This window comes from Schistocerca serialis, chromosome 12 (assembly GCF_023864345.2).
Source record: "Schistocerca serialis cubense isolate TAMUIC-IGC-003099 chromosome 12, iqSchSeri2.2, whole genome shotgun sequence".
NCBI lineage: Eukaryota > Metazoa > Arthropoda > Insecta > Orthoptera > Acrididae > Schistocerca > Schistocerca serialis.
In genome coordinates this window covers 85,156,733-85,177,596 of record NC_064649.1, presented here as the reverse complement: position 1 = coordinate 85,177,596, position 20,864 = coordinate 85,156,733, and positions in this window count along the sequence as shown.

Genomic DNA, 20,864 nt, shown 5'->3' with positions numbered 1-20,864 from the left:
CGAGCCCACAAGAAGCGCTGCAGGCAATGTCACGCTGTTAGCAAAGACACTTGTCTCTCTCTCATCTGCTGCTATAACCCATAACACCAAATTTCACCACTCCGTCCTACCAGGTATGTTTGTTGCATGTCCCACATTGATTTCTGTTGTTATTTCATACAGTGTTTCTTGTCTGTTAGCACTGACAACTCTACGCATACTCTGCTGCTCTCAGTCATTAAGTGAAGGCCGTCGGCCACTTTGTCGTCTGTGGTGAGAGGTAAAACCTGAAATTTGGTATTCTAGGTACACTTTTGACACTATGGATCTTGGAATACTGAATTCCCTAATGATTTCCTAAACTGAATGTCCCATCCATCCAACTAAAACTACAATTCCACGCTCTAAGTTTTTTAATTCCTGTTGTGCGATCATAACCACATCTGAAAATTTGTGTATGTATCACCTGAGTACAGATGACAGTTCTGCCAACGCAATGCCATTTTATCTCTTGTGTACACAATACCACCAGCATCTGTATATGTGCATACCACTATTTCATGACTTTTGTCATGTCAGTGTATTTGCGTGTTGACTCTATAGTAACTTATTATCCTGATGGACCCAAGAAGTTTTTCATAATGTACTTCACTTTTTTGTAAGACCATTAATGACTACTTCTGATGTCAGCAGGTTATTTTTGCTTGTTTGCAACCACATAATTTGAGTCTTCATGAGATTCGGACGAACTGTCTATTGTGAATTGGCTACGGGATTGTTCAGCTATCGTCTGCTAAGAATGACTTTGAATCATTATCACAAGCAAACATTAGTTTTAGAAATGCCCTTTCACATACCACAAAATGGGGTGACTTTGAACATTTTAAATTCATTTTTGTAAATTAAACAGAAACTTCTCAAGATATTGACATGAAACGTTTTGGGAAGTTGCAAGAGGTGCTACTGAATATGATAAAGCATATTATACATTTTTATCCTCAATGCTTAGTTTATTTTTTTTAATTTTTTCACTGTTCAGCTTCACCCCATGGGTTGAGTTCACTTTGAACATGGAAACATTTGAATATTCTATGGGAGTCATGTCAATTACTGTTAAGTGACACCCCTATCATATGAAACAGCATAATATTTTGTATATAAATATACACTTCTGGAAATTCAAATAAGAACAGCGTGAATTCATTGTCCCAGGAAGGGGAAACTTTATTGACACATTCCTGGGGTCAGATACATCACATGATCACACTGACAGAACCACAGGCACATAGACACAGGCAACAGAGCATGCACAATGTCGGCACTAGTACAGTGTATATCCACCTTTCGCAGCAATGCAGGCTGCTATTCTCCCATGGAGACGATCGTAGAGATGCTGGATGTAGTCCTGTGGAACGGCTTGCCATACCATTTCCACCTGGCGCCTCAGTTGGACCATCGTTCGTGCTGGACGTGCAGACCGCGTGAGACGACGCTTCATCCAGTCCCAAACATGCTCAATGGGGGACAGATCCGGAGATCTTGCTGGCCAGGGTAGTTGACTTACACCTTCTAGAGCACGTTGGGTGGCACGGGATACATGTGGATGTGCATTGTCCTGTTGGAACAGCAAGTTCCCTTGCCAGTCTAGGAATGGTAGAACGATGGGTTCGATGACGGTTTGGATTTACCGTGCACTATTCAGTGTCCCCTCGACGATCACCAGTGGTGTACGGCCAGTGTAGGAGATCGCTCCCCACACCATGATGCCGGGTGTTGGCCCTGTGTGCCTCGGTCGTATGCAGTCCTGATTGTGGCGCTCACCTGCACGGCGCCAAACACGCATACGACCATCATTGGCACCAAGGCAGAAGCGACTCTCATCGCTGAAGACGACACGTCTCCATTCGTCCCCCCATTCACGACTGTCGCGACACCACTGGAGGCGGGCTGCACGATGTTGGGGCGTGAGCGGAAGACGGCCTAACGGTGTGTGGGCCCGTAGCCCAGCTTCATGGAGACGGTTGCGAATGGTTCTCGCCGATACCCCAGGAGCAACAGTGTCCCTAATTTGCTGGGAAGTGGCGGTGCGGTCCCCTACGGCACTGCGTAGGATCCTACGGTCTTGGCGTGCATCCGTGCGTCGCTGCGGTCCGGTCCCAGGTCAACGGGCACGTGCACCTTCCGCCGACCGCTGGCGACAACATCGATGTACTGTGGAGACCTCACGCCCCACGTGTTGAGCAATTCGGCGGTACGTCCACCCGGCCTCCCGCATGCCCACTATACGTCCTCGCTCAAAGTCCGTCAACTGCACATACGGTTCACGTCCACGCTGTCGCGGCATGCTACCAGTGTTAAAGACTGCGATGGAGCTCCGTATGCCACGGCAAACTGGCTGACACTGACGGCGGCGGTGCACAAATGCTGCGCAGCTAGCGCCATTCGACGGCCAACAACGCGGTTCCTGGTGTGTCCGCCGTGCCGTGCATGTGATCATTGCTTGTACAGCCCTCTCGCAGTGTCCGGAGCAAGTATGGTGGGTCTGACACACCGGTGTCAATGTGTTCTTTTTTCCATTTCCAGGAGTGTAGTTTTGAAAGTAACTTATTTAGAAAAAAAAAACAGTGTATTTATGTTTTTTTAATCACCTGAAACTGTTTGTATGAATATGAGTTAATTTTGCTAATAATGGAAATGGGTGCTGAGCTAGTTATGAAATAAGAAAATTATTTAGAAACATATCTTTTCAAACCAGTCTGTATGACTCTAATAAAAGTAATGAAAAAAAGTTATTGCATTTTAAAGAAATACATCTGTAAACACTTTACAGGAAAGGAAGTTGCCATGAAAGAGTGTCCAATCTAGCAGATGCCATAGACATCAAATTTAAACTCAAAATGAAGCCTTCCCCTTCTATCTACCTTTGAATCAGGTAAAATCCTACAAATGTCATATTTCTCAAAACCTGACACATTGGTAACATTAGGCCACATGAAAAAACATCATCTGATTCCACCTTGGAGTGCCATTTCCTCAGAAGTGTAATTTCATCATCAGTGATAACATGTCAAACACATATTTTACATTTTTCTTTGAAGGAAACTTCACTAAAACATGTTTTCCATGGTGCTGATGTTTCAAAGAATACGGAAGGTGCTGTTCAAAGTCGCCCTTTGAAAGCAAGCCTTCACATTTTATTTTTTTACGTCAACAAAGAATAAATTTTAACATTTTATGCTTTCTGTAAATGTTCATTCAAGTGTTAACCTTGCCCATAAAAACTCGTTTCAAATTCTAAACTCAAAAATGTCTAATTATAGGCAAATGTCTTTGCAGTTGCAAAGGAACTTACATTTCCAGAAAATGATTTAATTTTGTGGTATTGGTATGTCATATTGACTGTCATATCATCAGAAAATATCAGTTATTGGCGAAATTTAACAACCTTGACCTTAGTACCATATTTACATACTAGAGTGGAGCATTTACTTCAAGAAGACGCTAAATTGCTGTTCAAAGTCACCCCACTTTATGGTAATCTAAAAATCATAAGAGTAGGATCCCACATGTTATGTTCTTCTGTTCTGAGGTTTGTTTCATCCCTGTAACAAGTCTGTGTGATTCTCTGCTTCCCGTGTGGAAGGTATGAACCCATGCATGGAGGAAGTGCATCATTAGAACCATAAATTTTAGTTTGCGGAATACAATTTTGTTATCCACAAACTCAAAGGCTTTGGCAAGGTCCCATAGCATACCATTGTGATAATTTGATATTTATCTATGACAGAACTTCATTTCTGAAGACTTGTACTGCTTCTTCTGTGGACAGACTTTTACTACATGCTATCTGAGAGGCAGTTGACAAGTTTTGCTCTGTTAAATGAGTGAATATTCTGCCATAGGTTACTTTCCCAAACAATTTTGAAAAGACCGGAAGGAACTGAATGGCTCTGTAATTATAAGTGGTTTGCTCATCTCCAGTTTTATAGATGGGTATTACTACAGAATATTGAGACCTGCTTCTGAGTCACTGATAGATACCTTAAGAGTAAACCTATCAAAGCCACCCTCAAATTTTAACATTTTATGAGAAACACAATTGTTTCCAGAATGAGATTTTCACTCTAAGCCTCAGTGCCCAAATATGTCACTGACCATGTGTATAGAGTTGTGTGTGTTTTTCTAAATCTGATGGCCTGCATTGCATAGCTTAGTGTATTTTGAAATATGCCTGTATGCTGCTCAGCATCTTCTCTATGTGCAGAGTAGCAGCCCATTATAAACCACATTGTAGTTACACAACTTGGCAACATGCTTATGGAAGAAACAGAGTTTTCAGTGACGAGAGAACTGGCTTTGTAAGAAGAGAAAGAGTTCATGTGAAGCACAGGCAGCAAGTGCAGATAACAGCAAAACTCGTTTCACATGACGAAGGCAGCTCAGGCAGTCATAAATGTACTGTATAGAAAATGGAAACAAATCAGAAGATCACCTTCAAACACATATTATCTTGAAATTTGTTTATGGCAGCAACCTGTAATAATTTTTTGAAATTGTATTATATTTTTGTACCAAACTTTGAATTTGTTTTGTCTCAACATTTTTTAATATTTTTGGGAGAGACTGTAGTTTTATGTATATTGTTTTGAGCCTCTTTTTTTGGGTGGTGGTTTTATTATAGCATACTTCACAGAGTCTGGAAGAACACTTCTTCAAAGGACTGATGAGCTATTGTGGATAGCGGCTGCACAATTATTTTAGAGATTTTTTTACACCTTCATTGACATTCCATCCCATCCTGCTGACGTTTTACTTTTTAATAATAGTATTGGATTTTCTGTGTCTTTTGGTGTAGTCTTGCTGAATTACTCACCTTCAGATTGCTCCGTGCCAAAGAAATTAATTACTTCAGCTGTGTAATTTTCGGTATTAATGTTTGTTTTGTTTAACATTAAATGTAAAATTTATAGATTTTATAAAAAATAATTAAAAAATTCTGAGATTGGAGCAGGATTTACAATTGTTTGTCTCATTTTATGAGACCAGTGCTCTACCACAGAGCTAAGAACCCAGCAGCTTTCCATTTGTGGGATTGTCATGTGATCATGCTGAATCTTACAAGCTACAATCACATACTGAATTAGGACAGAGATGTCCACATCATCATTTTTCAGCTCTCTTGACCATTTCATCCCCATCATCCATGTCAAGTGTGAGCAGAAATATCATGGCCTTTAGTTAGAAGCCCTGTTTCAGATGTGATCACTAACCATACTGCCTCTATGATTTGTTTCCACCATGTAAAACAAACATTTTTGAATCATTTTTGCTGTCTTTACAACGCTCTTAAAAATATCATAATTTTTTTTATGTAGGTACTGAAGTCAGGACTTCTGTTGTAATTTAGTTCCCTGTGAATCTGTCTTTTTCCAGCACCAGGAGCTTTTATTCCTTTGGTAATCTACTCTATTTGTTACTTTTTTATGGTCTTCAGTGAGAGGGAAAGTTTTATTAAAATGTGCAAAAAGTTTCCCAAGAATGGGTTCTCATGGTAGCTGTGGGTTTCCTTGCTTTTCTGATGTGCACTCTCTCTCATGTGGAATGGAGTGGGGAGGGGGCATATAATAATTTATTGTTGTCCATATATCATATTTTACAGTGATATCTGACACATCATTTTGCACACTGTATACAGAATAAACAATATTCTTTGTACAAATTAATCAGCTGACACAGAAAAACAAAATGTTCTACATAATAATAATAGTAATTATTATTATTAACATAGTAATGAAAAATTGGAAAACCACACTTAATATCCAAACAAATTCAAATAATATCACATCACAGCCAATACACATTAAGTGTGGAATATACCAAGGAGACTCATTAAGTCCTTTCTGGTTCTGCCTTGCTCTGAACCCACTATCCAACATGCTAAATAATACAAATTATGGATACAACATTAAAGGAACATACCCACACAAAATCACACATTTGCTATACATGGATGATCTAAAACTACTGGCAGCAACAAATCAACAACTCAACCAATTACTAAAGATAACAGAAGTATTCAGCAATGATATAAATATGGCTTTTGGAACAGACAAATGTAAGAAAAATAGCACAGTCAAGGGAAAACACACTAAACAAGAAGATTACATATTGCATAACCACAGCGACTGCATAGAAGCGATGGAAAAAAAACAGATGCCTATAAATATCTAGAATACAGAGAAAAAATAGGAATAGATAATACAAATATTAAAGAAGAACTAAAAGAAAAATATAGACAAAGACTAACAAGAATACTGAAAACAGAATTGACAGCAAGAAACAAGACAAAAGCTATAAATACTTATGCTATGCCAATACTGACCTACTCATTTGGAGTAGTGAAATGGAGTAACACCTAGAAGCACTCAATACACTTACATGATCACAATGCCACAAATATAGAATACATCACATACATTCAGCAACAGAAAGATTCACATTAAGCAGAATGGAAGGAGGAAGGGGATTTATCGACATAAAAAACCTACATTATGGACAGGTAGACAATTTAAGAAAATTCTTTCTAGAACAAGCAGAAACTAGCAAAATACACAAAGCAATCACTCATATAAATACATCGGCTACACCACTGCAATTTCATAACCACTTATACAACCCTTTAGATCACATAATATCAACAGATACAAAGAAAGTAAATTGGAAAAAGAAAACACTACATGGCAATCACCCGTACCATCTAACACAGCCACACATCGATCAAGACGCATCCAACACATGGCTAAGAAAAGGCAATATATACAGTGAGATGGAAGGATTCATGATTGCAATACAGGATCAAACAATAAACACCAGATATTACAGCAAGCATATTATTAAAGATCCCAATGCCACAACAGATAAATGCAGACTTTGCAAACAACAAATAGAAACAGTAGATCACATCACAAGCGGATGTACAATACTAGCAAATACAGAATACCCCAGAAGACACGACAATGTAGCAAAAATAATACATCAACAGCTTGCCTTACAACATAAACTTATAAAACAACACGTTCCCACATACAAGTATGCACCACAAAATGTACTGAAGAATGATGAATACAAATTATACTGGAACAGAACCATTATAACAGATAAAACAACACCACATAACAAACCTGACATCATACTTACCAATAAAAAGAAGAAATTAACACAACTAATCGAAATATCCATACCCAATACAACAAATATACAAAAGAAAACAGGAGAAAAAATTGAAAAATACATCCAACTGGCTGAGGAAGTCAAGGACATGTGGCATCAGGATAAAGTTGACATTATACCAATTATACTATCAACTACAGGAGTCATACCACACAATATCCACCAGTACATCAATGCAATACAGCTACATCCAAACTTATACATACAACTACAGAAATCTGTAATTATTGACACTTGTTCAATTACCCGAAAGTTCCTAAATGCAATGTAACATATACCGTACAGTTAAAAGGAAGTCACACTTGATCAAGGTCCGCATCACTTTCCATTTTTGACCAGACATAACATCTGAGAAAAGAAAGAAATAATAATAATTATAGTAGTAGTAGCAGTAGTAACAACAACAACACAGAACTACTAGTAACCAGATGTTGTAGATATAACAAAGAGAAAGAGAAAAAGAAAAAACAAAATTTTTAGCAATATATAAGGGTGATTCACACAACAATCTTGCAGACACAAGAAAAGGAGAGGAAGCTGCCATAATGCAGAAAAATACTAAACATTTATACAAGCTGAAAAACTATTTTAAAAATCATGTTTGCACAAAACCATAGGATCAGGAACACAATTTTTCGCATAATCTATACATCTTCTTCTGTATTTTCAGTACAACATCTGGTCATTTTTTTCCCTCCTCAGGAACTTAGTTATTACAAGAAGCGGTAGTGTTCTACATTAATTTTAAATTTACATTTGTTGAATGAATTTACCTGCAAGTATTGGTTCAACTTTACCAACATCCTGAGATGAGGTGTTTGTTCAGTTTTCTTCTGGAGGTGCTCAGTTCCTTTATGCTAGGTAGCAATCCATTAAAAAATAAGTTTCCAGTATTGCTAGGGTCCTTATTGCCATTTTCAGCCTTCTGGAGCAGATACCGTAATTTTCTCTAGTTCTTGTGTTGTGGTCATGAAAATCTGTTGAAAGGTCTATACAAAGTGTTATTGAAATAAGTGTTGTCTCACATATATACAGACTTCATACAGTTCATATTTTAAATTGTTTTGTTTCTGCAGGATTCCTGTTATGTTAATTTCTCTATGTGTCTGATGGTTTTCTTTTTAAGTTTTAAAATTATCTAAATGTGTATGTCTGCTGCTTCTCTCTGTACAGGTATGCAGTAAAATATGTATGGGAAGGATAAGTCCCTAGTATATTTTTAGCAAGATTTCTGTGTCTACTCCATAGGACATTTTCTCCATTAAGTATATATTTGCAATTTTTTGCAGAGATCTTATCAATGTGATTTTTGCGTATCAAAAATTTGTCTACCTCTATTCCCAGAATACACTATTACAGTTCCCTTCTTCTAGGTCTGCATCCCTGAAGCTTAAAAAAAAAGAACCTCTGAGATGTCAGTTGTTTTTGTTTGAAATTGAAATTTTATACATGTTGTTTTCCCCTGTTGATCAATAGATTACGAGGGGGGGGGGGGGGGGAAGAAAGAAAAACTGGTCTGTCCTGGGCAGAGTTAAGGATGTAAAAGAAAGGACCCAGGTTTTCAACTTACCTGGCAGCTTCAAAATAGTTTAAACCAAAACATCTTGACATATTTGCACTATTTGATGAGGGTGAGTCGAATGAAAACCTTAAATATTATTTATTGTGCAGAAGTGATACAAAGCTGTATCACTTTTCAATATAATCTCCTCCATGCTCAATGCATGACCTCCAGCACTCGATGCAAGTCCTCCAGCACTTACAAAGTGCATAAATTCCTTTAGAAAAAAATTATTTTGGTGGTCCGCGCAACTAATCATTCACCGCGTGGCATACCTCTTCATCAGAATAGAACTTCTTTCTTCCCATTGCATCTTTGAGTGGTCCAAACATATGGATATCACTTGGGGCAAGGTCTGGTGAGTATGGTGGATGAGAAAGTGGTTGGTGGAAGTGAACCCAGGTTTCATCCACAGTAACGATTCTTGCAAGGAAACCATCACCTTCTCATTCCATGTGCCGAAGTTGTTCTTCAGAACAACATCTGGTCCTTTTTCCCGTCCTGAGGAACTCAGTTGTTATAAAAAGCAATAGTGTTCTGCACACATCGTTCCCTCATTTCAGGAGCCAGCTGCCATGGCACCCATCTTGCAGACACTTTGTGAAACTGGAGCACATGATGCACAATATGATGTGCTGACCCATAACTAATCTGTAAACAGGCTGCAATGTCATTCAGTGTCACTCAGCAGTTTTCCTACAGTGTGGCTTCAACTGCTGCAATGTTCTGTGGAGTCACAACTAATTGTGTCTGACCTGGACAAGGAGCATCTTCCACTGAAGTCACACCATTTGTGAACTTCTTACTCCATTTGTTAGACTTGCTGTTGTGACAAACATGCATCACCACACTGAACCTTCATTCGTTGATAAATTTCAATAGGTTTCACACCTCCACTACACAAAAACCAAATAATAGAGTGCTGTTCTTCCCTGGTGCAAGTCGCAAGTGGAGCGGCCGTCTTTATACTGATATTTTGCGCAATGGTATGTATGCATCTGCACTATGATGCCACCTACAGGCCATTCTGCACGCTGTTTGTAGCACGCTTACCTACTTACAGGACAACAGCGTAAAATTTTGATTTGTTATTACGAATTTAAGGTTTTCATTTGACTCACCCTTGTACTTGAGTATTCGTACCCATGTCATGTAATATAATGCATCATATGAAGTAAAATAACATGATATACGATGTCATGTCATATGACATGACACATGGCATCATGTCAATCAATATGAAGTCTGTCATGTTGTGCAATATGACAACATTTAGGATGCATGCATGCCTTCTCTGTGATACTTCCTATCAACGGTGAAGAATTTAGTGGACTATTATATAATGACGTACACAGCGTGATATATGGAATTTTGGGTCAGTCCAGGGAGTGTACACAGATAGCCACAGTGGTGAAGGTGACTGCTTGCTATAAGAGGGAAATCCAGGTTTGAAACCTGCACTGACACAAATTTTCATCTGTCACTGTTTGGTAATAAATCTGCACCTAATACAGCTGAGTGTGGGGAAGGGAGTGTTGAGCAGGCAGAAAATTTTGTCATGCTGCCAACTGTAGTAATCTACACTGCATACTTTGGCTTTTTATGAATGTGTGCCATGTTCAAACAGCAGTTTGTCTGAATACATTTGTAATCAGGATCGAACTGACTTGAGAACTGGACAAATACTCAACAATATCATGCATTTCTGCAGCAGAGGCTAAAAGTCTATACCGGAGCTGGTGGTGTACATATGTGTTTCGTGCAGCAATGTTAACAATGTGCACCATGAGGTATGACAGGAACAGTAGGGAGTGTGTCAGCTGCTGATACTCTACAGCCTATGGGGGAGTGATGGGCAGATAATATGTTGGGAAACACGAGACATTGTATCGTTCTTATGTCAATATACAGCTGCATTCTCAGGTATCAACCTAACCACAATCTCACAAATAGCAATATGTTCAGAAGAAACAGCCAAATATTTGTGACAGTGAAATTATATCTTTGACAGCTGTCCTGTTAGTATGGTGAATATGATGATTAAAAATAGTGATACCACAGATGACAGGGTAAGTAAACGGAATAGGCAAGGAAGATCAAAATTAATGCAAACGGTTTCTTTTCGTTTATTTATCCTTATGTTATCAGAATGTAGACAATAAATAAGCGGCATAAGTTTAGAATATGTGTAATGTTAACTTTTTAGTTAATATTACACATATCAGCAAAAGTTTGTGAATTTTAAAGTCAGAATATGTTAAAAATTAAGTCTTTCTCATGGAGCCACTCAAAAAGAAGGGGGACATCTTATATTCAGAGACATCTTATACTTGGGTAAATATGGTAACTAAACTGAAAATCATTTAGCTTCTTTAAATGCTGAGTAAGTGTAGTTGGTTTTGGAAAAGTTTAAAATAGTGACAGTAAAACATAGAAGAAGATATCCTGCTGACTAAACAGCAATGTAATTGACATGTTGACCATCTGAAGGCTAACATGATAGCCTGAAAGTGTTTATAGCATTGAAATAGACCAATTTAAAAGTATTTGTAGCTGGTTGTGTTGTTGTTGTTGTGGTCTTCAGTCCTGAGACTGGTTTGATGCAGCCCTCCATGCTACTCTATCCTGTGCAAGCCTTTTCATCTCCCAGTACCTACTGCAACCCACATCCTTCTGAATCTGCTTAGTGTATTCATCTCTTGGTCTCCCTCCACGATTTTTACCCTCCACGCTGCCCTCCAATGCTAAATTGGTGATCCCTTGATGCCTCAGAACATGTCCTACCAACCGATCCCTTCTTCTGGTCAAGTTGTGCCACAAACTTCTCTTCTCCCCAATCCTATTCAATACTTCCTCATTAGTTATGTGATCTACCCATCTAATCTTCAGCATTCTTCTGTAGCACCACATTTCGAAAGCTTCTATTCTCTTCTTGTCCAAACTATTTATCGTCCATGTTTCACTTGCATACATGGCTACACTCCATACGAATACTTTCAGAAATGACTTCCTGACACTTAAATCTATACTCGATGTTAACAAATTTCTCTTCTTCAGAAACGCTTTCCTTGCCATTGCCAGCCTACATTTTATATCCTCTCTACTTTGACCATCATCAGTTATTTTGCTCCCCAAATAGCAAAACTCCTTTACTACTTTAAGTGCCTCATTTCCTAATCTAATTCCCTCAGCATCACCCGACTTAATTAGGCTACATTCCATTATCCTTGTTTTGCTTTTGTTGATGTTCATCTTATATCCTCCTTTCAAGACACTGTCCATTCCATTCAACTGCTCTTCCAAGTCCTTTGCTGTCTCTGACAGAATTACAATGTCATCGGCAAACCTCAAAGTTTTTATTTCTTCTCCTTGAATTTTAATACCTACTCCGAATTTTTCTTTTGTTTCCTTTACTGCTTGCTCAATGTACAGATTGAACAACATCGGGGAGAGGCTACAACCCTGTCTTACTCCCTTCCCAACCACTGCTTCCCTTTCATGTCCCTCGACTCTTATAACTGCCATCTGGTTTCTGTACAAATTGTAAATAGCCTTTCGCTCCCTGTATTTTACCCCTGCCACCTTTAGAATTTGAAAGAGAGTATTCCAGTCAACATTGTCAAAAGCTTTCTCTAAGTCTACAAATGCTAGAAACGTAGGTTTGCCTTTCCTTAATCTTTCTTCTAAGATAAGTCGTAAGGTCAGTATTGCCTCACGTGTTCCAGTGTTTCTACGGAATCCAAACTGATCTTCCCCGAGGTTGGCTTCTACTAGTTTTTCCATTCGTCTGTAAAGAATTCGTGTTAGTATTTTGCAGCTGTGACTTATTAAGCTGATAGTTCGGTAATTTTCACATCTGTCAACACCTGCTTTCTTTGGGATTGTGTTATTCACTAATAACTGGCTCAACTCCACAATTGTAGAGGTTCCCCTCCCCATTGGAATCTTAAAAAAACAATGCTCAAATGAATGATATTTTGAGGTGTTCATTGATACATTAGTGTCACTTACATAACATCATATTACTTCTTAGTAGTTTGATACAAAAACTGATTGGTAACTTACTTCAAAAGTCAGGGAGGTGTTAATGAATACTTACCCATTACCTTTCTTACCTGGCAGTTCACACCCAAGTACCCCAGAGTACTAGTCGGATATAAAAACAAGAGTAGTTGGTAACTTACTGTACAATTCAGACAGTTGTTAATGAATACTTACCCCTTTACCTTCCTCACCTGGCAGTTCATGACACAGTGCACCACAGCTTTTATCAGGTGCAAATCCAAACAGGGGGGGGGGGGGGGCAGTCTTTGCAGCCTCCCCCCCCCCCCCCCCAAACATTTTAATAAACAAGTTGCTATTTTTACATATATTAACTTCTGTTTTCCTGATCCATGACATCAGGTTACAGCTGGTAGTGTTTGAGGGCACTCCAATGTCACAACAATACCTCTCATGTGACAGTATAGCGATCCCATTTTTTCAATAAGACAGAGCTCATCCACACACGATGTGTCTTTATGAGCTGTTGGCAGGATGATGAGGTATTCTCACAGTTAGCAAGATCTCCATTTCTGACCTGATAGAACGTGTGGGACCAACTCGTACATCAACTCCATTGCTGTGCCAGTATCTGGGATATGAAGGCTGGCTTGCCTCAGGTGAAGATACAATAGCTTATACACCTTCTCCAACCAAATTTGTGCACACATCCATGCAGGAGGTGGTTTAACGTTATACAGGTAAGTGGGCTCATAATGGCAAATTCTTTACAAATTTGACTTGATTTTGTAATCACTGCAATGACATCACATACACTCTCAGCCTGTGAACTTCCATTTCATTTCCCCCTCCACTTCTGGATGTTTCACTTTGTCAGACAGTGTATATGTAATCCCCCCCTCCCTCCATAAACTGAACCCTATATGATCTACGTTTGACCCATACAGTGAACATTAGCAGCAATATGATCTGCAATTTCACACTCTGCCCCATTGCTCTGAATATACAGTGGTAGCCCCACCATGTGTGCAGGTTTTCCTCCTTTCTTCCCCCCCCCCTCCCCCCCCCCCCTCTCTCTCTCTCTACATATGCAGTATTATGTCTAGGTTTCATCTTCATGTCATCTAGAACACAACCTTGCATATTTTGCAAGAACTTCAATTAAGCTGTTTGTATATTAGTTATTTCCTTTAGAGGAAATCCATACATTACTGTAAGAAATGCCACAGTCTTGTGAAGTTTTAGCAGTGCATTCTTTCCAATTGTATTCCATTTTTTCAGTATACTGTGTCACATATATAGGGGATAGGTAACGTAATGTGAACAATGTTGGTAATGGGATGGTTGTCTTCGACAGTCAACAATGCAGGTAAGGCACATGTCGCGCTCGATTGTGTATGTTCAGTATGGACTAGACATCAGTGCAGGTTGTTTACGAGTAGTGCACACTCTGTATATGCATTCAGAGGCCGAGTCGACATGCAGTGAAAGGTTTACAGAATTCCAAAGAGGGCAGATTGTGGTGGCTTGCTTAGCTGGAGCATCAGTAGCCAAGACAGCCAACATATTGAATGTTTCAAGAGCAACTGTTTCAACAGTCATGACAGCCTACACAAAACAGAAAAAGACATCATCGTGAAAATGTAATAGTGGGTGCAAATCAAAAATACATGACAGAGATCATTATATGCTAATACAAATTGTGTCAAAACGATGCAAAACTGCGGCTGCTACAGTGTCTGCAGAGTTCAATAGCTATCTTTGAGACCCTGTATCTATCTTTTCTGCCAAGAACTCCATAAAGCAAATATTCATGGACAAGCTGTTATACTGAAACCATTAGTGGTGGCAACCGATGCAAAGAAGCGTAAAAAATGGTGTCAGAAGCATAAATCATGGACAGCTGATCAGTTGAAACATGTCATATGGTCTGATGAGTCAACATGTTTGTTATTTCCAACATCAGGCTGGGTTTATGTCTGGAGAACGCCAAAAGAAGCCTACAATCCCGATTGCTTGATTCCAACAGGCATGGAGGTGGAAGTGTGATGGTGTGGACAGTCATGTCATGGTATTCTGCTGGTCACATCATTACTTTCAAAGGCTGTGTTACAGGCAATGGTTATGTGAACATTTTAGATCATCAGGTGCACCCCATGATGCAATGATAGGTCAATAATGCACCCATTAACACAGCCAGGACAGTACAATTGTGGTATGAGGAGCATGATGCTGAACTGCTGTGTCTTCACTGGCCAGCACAGGCCCCGGACTTTAACATCATTGAACCATTGTGGGCGGTATTGAGTTAGAAGAGGTTCTGGTTGAAGAGTGGCATAACATTCCACTGGAGACTAGACAATCATTATACACCAATATTCCAAGAAGAATCACAGCTGTATTACTGGAAAATGGTGGTCCAACCCTTTATTAATAAACCATTCCCAAGTAAGTACAGGGGTTCACATTATTTTGCCTATTCCCTGTACATGGAAATTTATATATCTTATGTTGCTGCTTTCATTCCAGATTATGTCAAATGTAAGATAAATGAGCAGTTACACTTAGCGAAGGGCAGTCAACTGGTTTTTACAAACGATTCGTTAATCAATAGTTTTCTTGCTGAAGCTATTTTTTCAGTCGAATGAAACAACCATACGAAACTAGGCTATGTGACCATGTTGACTATATGTATGTTCATTTTCTACCCATGTGTGAGTGGTTTCACTTCTGTTAATGTAACATTACCAAGTGGCTGTTACATCTGTTATATGAATGTTTTCACTGGGTATCTCTGTAGTACTTTCATTAGCTGAATTAAAGCAGAGGTATAAAATTGGAGTTTACAAAACCACTGAGGGTAACACTAGCCCTGGAGGGGTGGTGGAGAGGGGGTGGGGGGCACACTAAACTTTTTTTGTATCATTTAAAACAATATATACAGGGTGATTCAAAAATGCAAACATCCTTTACAGCTCATAACTACAATACCTTTGCTTTCTTTTTCAGGTATGATGGCCTGGAAAAGGGCTGAAAGCAGGCTGAACCTTGAGCAACAAAAGTTGATTCTGATGTGCTACTGAAGGACTGAGAGTGTATGTGAAATGCAAAGACAGTTCAGAATGAAGCTTCAGTGAGATAAATGGGTTCTGACCATAATTTATTGGTCATGTGGTGACCAAACAATCAATTGCAACAAATTACTTCAACTGGGAAGTGTGTCATCTTTTTTATGCTTTTGATCTTTGATGTTCTCCTGGGATTTAGCACCTTTTTCTGTTGACGTTCAGAATTTGTGCTCTTGTAATTGACTGTAACTGAAGGTATGTAATACTATCCAGAGTTTTGTATCGAGGTAGCCACTGCACTAAAGCATTCATATAGTTACAAACTGCAGACTGAAATTGTAAAAAGGATGGAAATTAAGGATATGGGACCTGTATAAATTGTAGGAAGAAGGTATTGTTGAGAGTTTCAATGGGAGTACTGGGCAATAATTAAATGAAATAAGGATAAGAACATGATAGGAGGTGGATGGGTCACCTTGAGAGATGAACGACTGAAGGCAGCAGAGGATCAAACAGGTAAAAAGACACAGCTCAGTAGAAATCCTTGGATAACACAGTAAATATTGAAATTAATGTATGAAAAGAGAAAATATAAAAAAGTCATGGTTGACAAAAACAAAATGGAATACTATTATCTCAAAAACGAGACTGATAGAAATTTTTAGAGGGCAAAGATGAGGCTATAGAAACATGCATAACTAGGAACAAGATGCCACCTACAAGAAAATTAGAGAGACCTTTGGAGAAAAGAGAAGCACCTGTATTTGCATCAAAATCTCAGATGGGAAGCCAGATCTAAGTAAAGAAGCATGAAAATGAACTTGAAGGCAGTATGATAGAAAGATTGGAGGAAGTAGATGAAGATGATATGAAAGACATGATACTTTGAGAATAATTTGACAGAACACAGAAAGACCTAAGCTGAAACTGGGCCCCTTGGAAAGACTATATTTCCTCAGACTGATTGAGATCCTTTGGAAAGCTTACCATGACAAATTTATTCCATCTGGTGAGCAAGATAATAAGACAGGTCAAATACTCTTGTATTTCAGGAAGAATGTAGTAATTCCAGTTGCAAAAAAGGCAGATGCTGACATATTTGAATTTTACTGAACTATCACTTTATTAAAGTCATGGGTGCAAATTACTGACACAATAGAGTAGAAAAACTGTTAGAAGCTACCCTCAGGGATGAACCATTTGGATTCCACAGAAATGTAGGAACATGTGAGGCAATAGTGATCCGATGACTTACGTTAAGACGATAAATTGAAGAAAGACAAACTAATGTTAATAGCATTTGTAGTTTTAGAGGAAGAGTCTTGTCAGTGTTGACTGGAATACACTCTTTGACAGAAACATGGATAAACTATAGGGATCAAAACGTTATTAGCAACTCATACTGAAACAAAACTACAGCTGTAAGAATCAAAGGACATGAAAGAGAAGCAATAATTGAGAAGGAAGTGGGGCAGGCTTGTAGTCTCTCCCCGATGTTATTGAATCTGTATATTGAGCAAGCAGTAAAGAAACCAAACAAATTTTGAAAGGGAATTAAAATCCAGAGAGATGAAATAAAAACTTTGCTATTTGCCAGTGACATTATAATTTTTCTGAGATGTCATAGAACTTGGAAGGACAACCGAATGGAAGATGAGTATTAACAAAAGTAAGACAAAGGAAACGGAATGTATCTGAATTAAATTAAACCAGGCGATGCTGAGGGAGACCATAATAAAGTAGAAGGGTTGGAACTTAAATAATGGCAACTATTTATTCACAGCTGATACAAAAGAGTTACATGTTTGCTTTTTTTCTGAGGGGGGGTTAGGGCACAAAGCATCTAAGGTCATAAGCGCCCAGTATAGAATCATAGAATGCTGGGACCATGAGGGTAAAAAAACTGTTTCGGGACAAAAAAAAAAAAAAAATAAATAAATAAATAAAAAACTGAACCGTCAAGACATTATGGAAGAGTGTCTAAGAGACGTCGACAAGACACTGGAGCCACCAGGTAGAAATCAAATCTCTTGTCATATTACTGCTTTTTAAAATACTTAAAACACGAGCCACAGCTCGCACATCATCTGCTAAAATGTCCGGCAAAGCGGGCGGCAACCTGATCCAGAGACGTAAGTGGCTAAAATAAGGGCAGAGGATCAGGAAATCTCTGACTGTTAATGGCTGGCTGCAGAAAGGACAGCTGGGTGCAGGGTTGCCACTCAATAAGTCATGGTGACTAAAGTGGCAGTGCCATATTTGCAACTGAGCTAACATTACTTCCTCACGGTGAGATGGCCAGGAGGAAGTCGACCAGGCTGTTGGGAGAGATTTGACTTCTTTGAGTTTTTTTCCGTGAAGGGAGTATCAATGTTCATGCCAAAGTGACATGATACATTGATAGAGAAAATTATGAATATCTTGTGAGGGAACAGAGTAAGAGGCGGGCCGAATGAGATGGACTGCGGCCTTGCTGCTGCATCAGCAGCGTCATTCCCAGGCACACCAACATGGCCAGGAACCCACATGAATTTCACTTGGGCTCCCTCATCCGGGAACAAATGGAGGCAGTCCTGGATCCGTCGAATGATGGGTTGGACTGGATCTAGGTCATCCATACTCCGAAGGGCACTGAGGGAGTCAGAGCATCATGATACATTTTGCCATGCCGACTACACCGTTCCCTGGTCCAAACAGGAGGCAGTGACTAAAGAGATAAGAAAAATGCTCAAATTGGAGATAATCAAACCATCTTTATCCCCATATAGTAGTCCACTAGTTGCAGTAGCAAAAGCGGATGGTGGCATGTGACTTGTACTCGATGCACGGGATATCAATAAAAGAATATTTCAGAACCTAGCGAGGACGTGTAGTTTGTCAGAAAGTGAAACATATCAATCTGTCCACTGTAAGCAAACTTCATCCTATTGTACCCAACAAACTGTTACGAGTGGTTTCAATGGATATCCAAGGACCACTACCCATTGGGAGAGGAGGTGTAAAATATATCTTTGCAGTGTATGATTCTTTTTTCAAATTCTTAAAGTTATACCCAGTGAAAACTTCAACTGATACACCTCTCATTCAAAAGTTATGAACTGACTACTTTATAAAAATTGGTAAACCACCTATCATTGTATCAGACAATGCTACATACTTTACCGGTATGAAATGGAAAACTTTTCTGCCAGAACAGGGTGTTAAACACATTTTTGTATCTCACTTTTATCCAGAAAGTAGTCTGGTTGAATGTACATTTAAGGAACTGAACCAGTTCATGTGAACCTATATTCCTAATCGCCATACCAATTGGGTAGAGTACGTTTCGGCTTTTGAGGAGCTGCATAATAAGTTACCACACTCCCCCACTGAGTACACTCCGACAGAAGTCATGTTTAGTAAAAATGAGACTGATGGCTGGCTATCACCATTGCCAACTTTACCTCTGCAAGCTACACAACATGACCAAATAATAACTGAGACTTTCTGTAACCTAATGAGGTGTGCAGAAAAGAGGAAAGAGAAACATGACAATAAAATTAAAAAAGTAACGTTATATCAACCTGGTGACGTGGTGTTACTGAAGACCCACCCCCAGTCTTTTATGTTAGCTAAGAGAAATAAGAAATGGCAACCGGTATATGCCGGACCTTATAAAATAATAGACATACCTCATGGGTGTAGTTATTTGTGGGCGATGTCCAATCAGAGGAAGTAAAAGGACTACATCCGTATAAAGGTCTGAAAAGATTTTCCCAATAGAGCAGTGTTCAAATTTGTAAGTAGTAGATTAAGTTTGTAGTATATTTTTCATATGTAAATGTCATTTATTTCAATGTAGTATGTAAGAAAAGTTATGCACAAAGCTTTGTGTCATACATTTCTGTAGAGCTTAAAAATACCATTACCATGAAAATAATTTCAATTTTGAAGGAATAGTAAATATAGGTTAAAGAATGTTTTAAAATCGTATTCAAGAATATGAACAGTATACAAAAGCTGAATGAATTTCTATAGTGTGTATAAAACATTTTAATTGTAATAGTAATGAGGCTTGTAGAAGCAAATATTGTATATTGTGTTCTCAGTAATTATGTGTGTTCCAAACTTGAGACACAAATTGATCCTAATTTGCTATACAACATGGGTGTAAGATGTTTTAACACCAAAGGTTCCTCATGTTTGTGAGCAAAGAATAACTTATAATTAGTAAACGCGAGTAATTCTAGGCCCTGCTAAGTGCAGAGGTATTTTCGTGAGTTTATCGAGTAATTTCAATTCATAAGCAGCTGACAGCCTAGGAACTTGCACGTTAGGCCTAGGTTGCAAAATGAATAAATAATAACTTAGGCAAAGTTTTTGTAAAGTCAAGCCTGGCTCTGGAAGGCAAGTAGGCAATCTATAAGCAGACATGACATGGGACTTACCTCAGATCAGATGCAAATACAATGGTATTGTCAAGAATCTGATTGAAAGTATGAATATGTAAATGAAAGTTTGACTTGTGTATTTGGTGAAAGAAACTGGTAGAACACAGTATGAACTAAAAACCAGTTTGAACTAAGCTAAGTGTGTTAGTGCTTGTAAGCTAGCCGAGACCATTACTTTTGAACACTGTAAAATTGTGAAAGTGAAATTTTGATAACGGACAGTGAAGTGCAGATATTGAATGTTCAATAGTTGTGAACACACAAAACGACAATATTGTGCACAAGAAACTGTGAGTGTTATTATAAATGTGTAAATTTTTGACGCACAATGTGTCCACAACCCATGTTTTTTAGACAGACTGTTTTTTCATTAAGTCTAACAATATGAGTTCGGTATGCTATGTGCGGACTGCTATAAACACAGCGAACTCAGATGCAAAAAATATCTATGCAAAGAAGCGTACTCGTATTTGGATGCCCAAAAGTACCTGTGAGTGCAATGGAGAAATTAAAGTGATCTTAACAGAACCAAAGTTATGTGTAACCAAAACTGTGTCACATATAAACTGCATTTTAAGAGAAAGAGCCATGTCA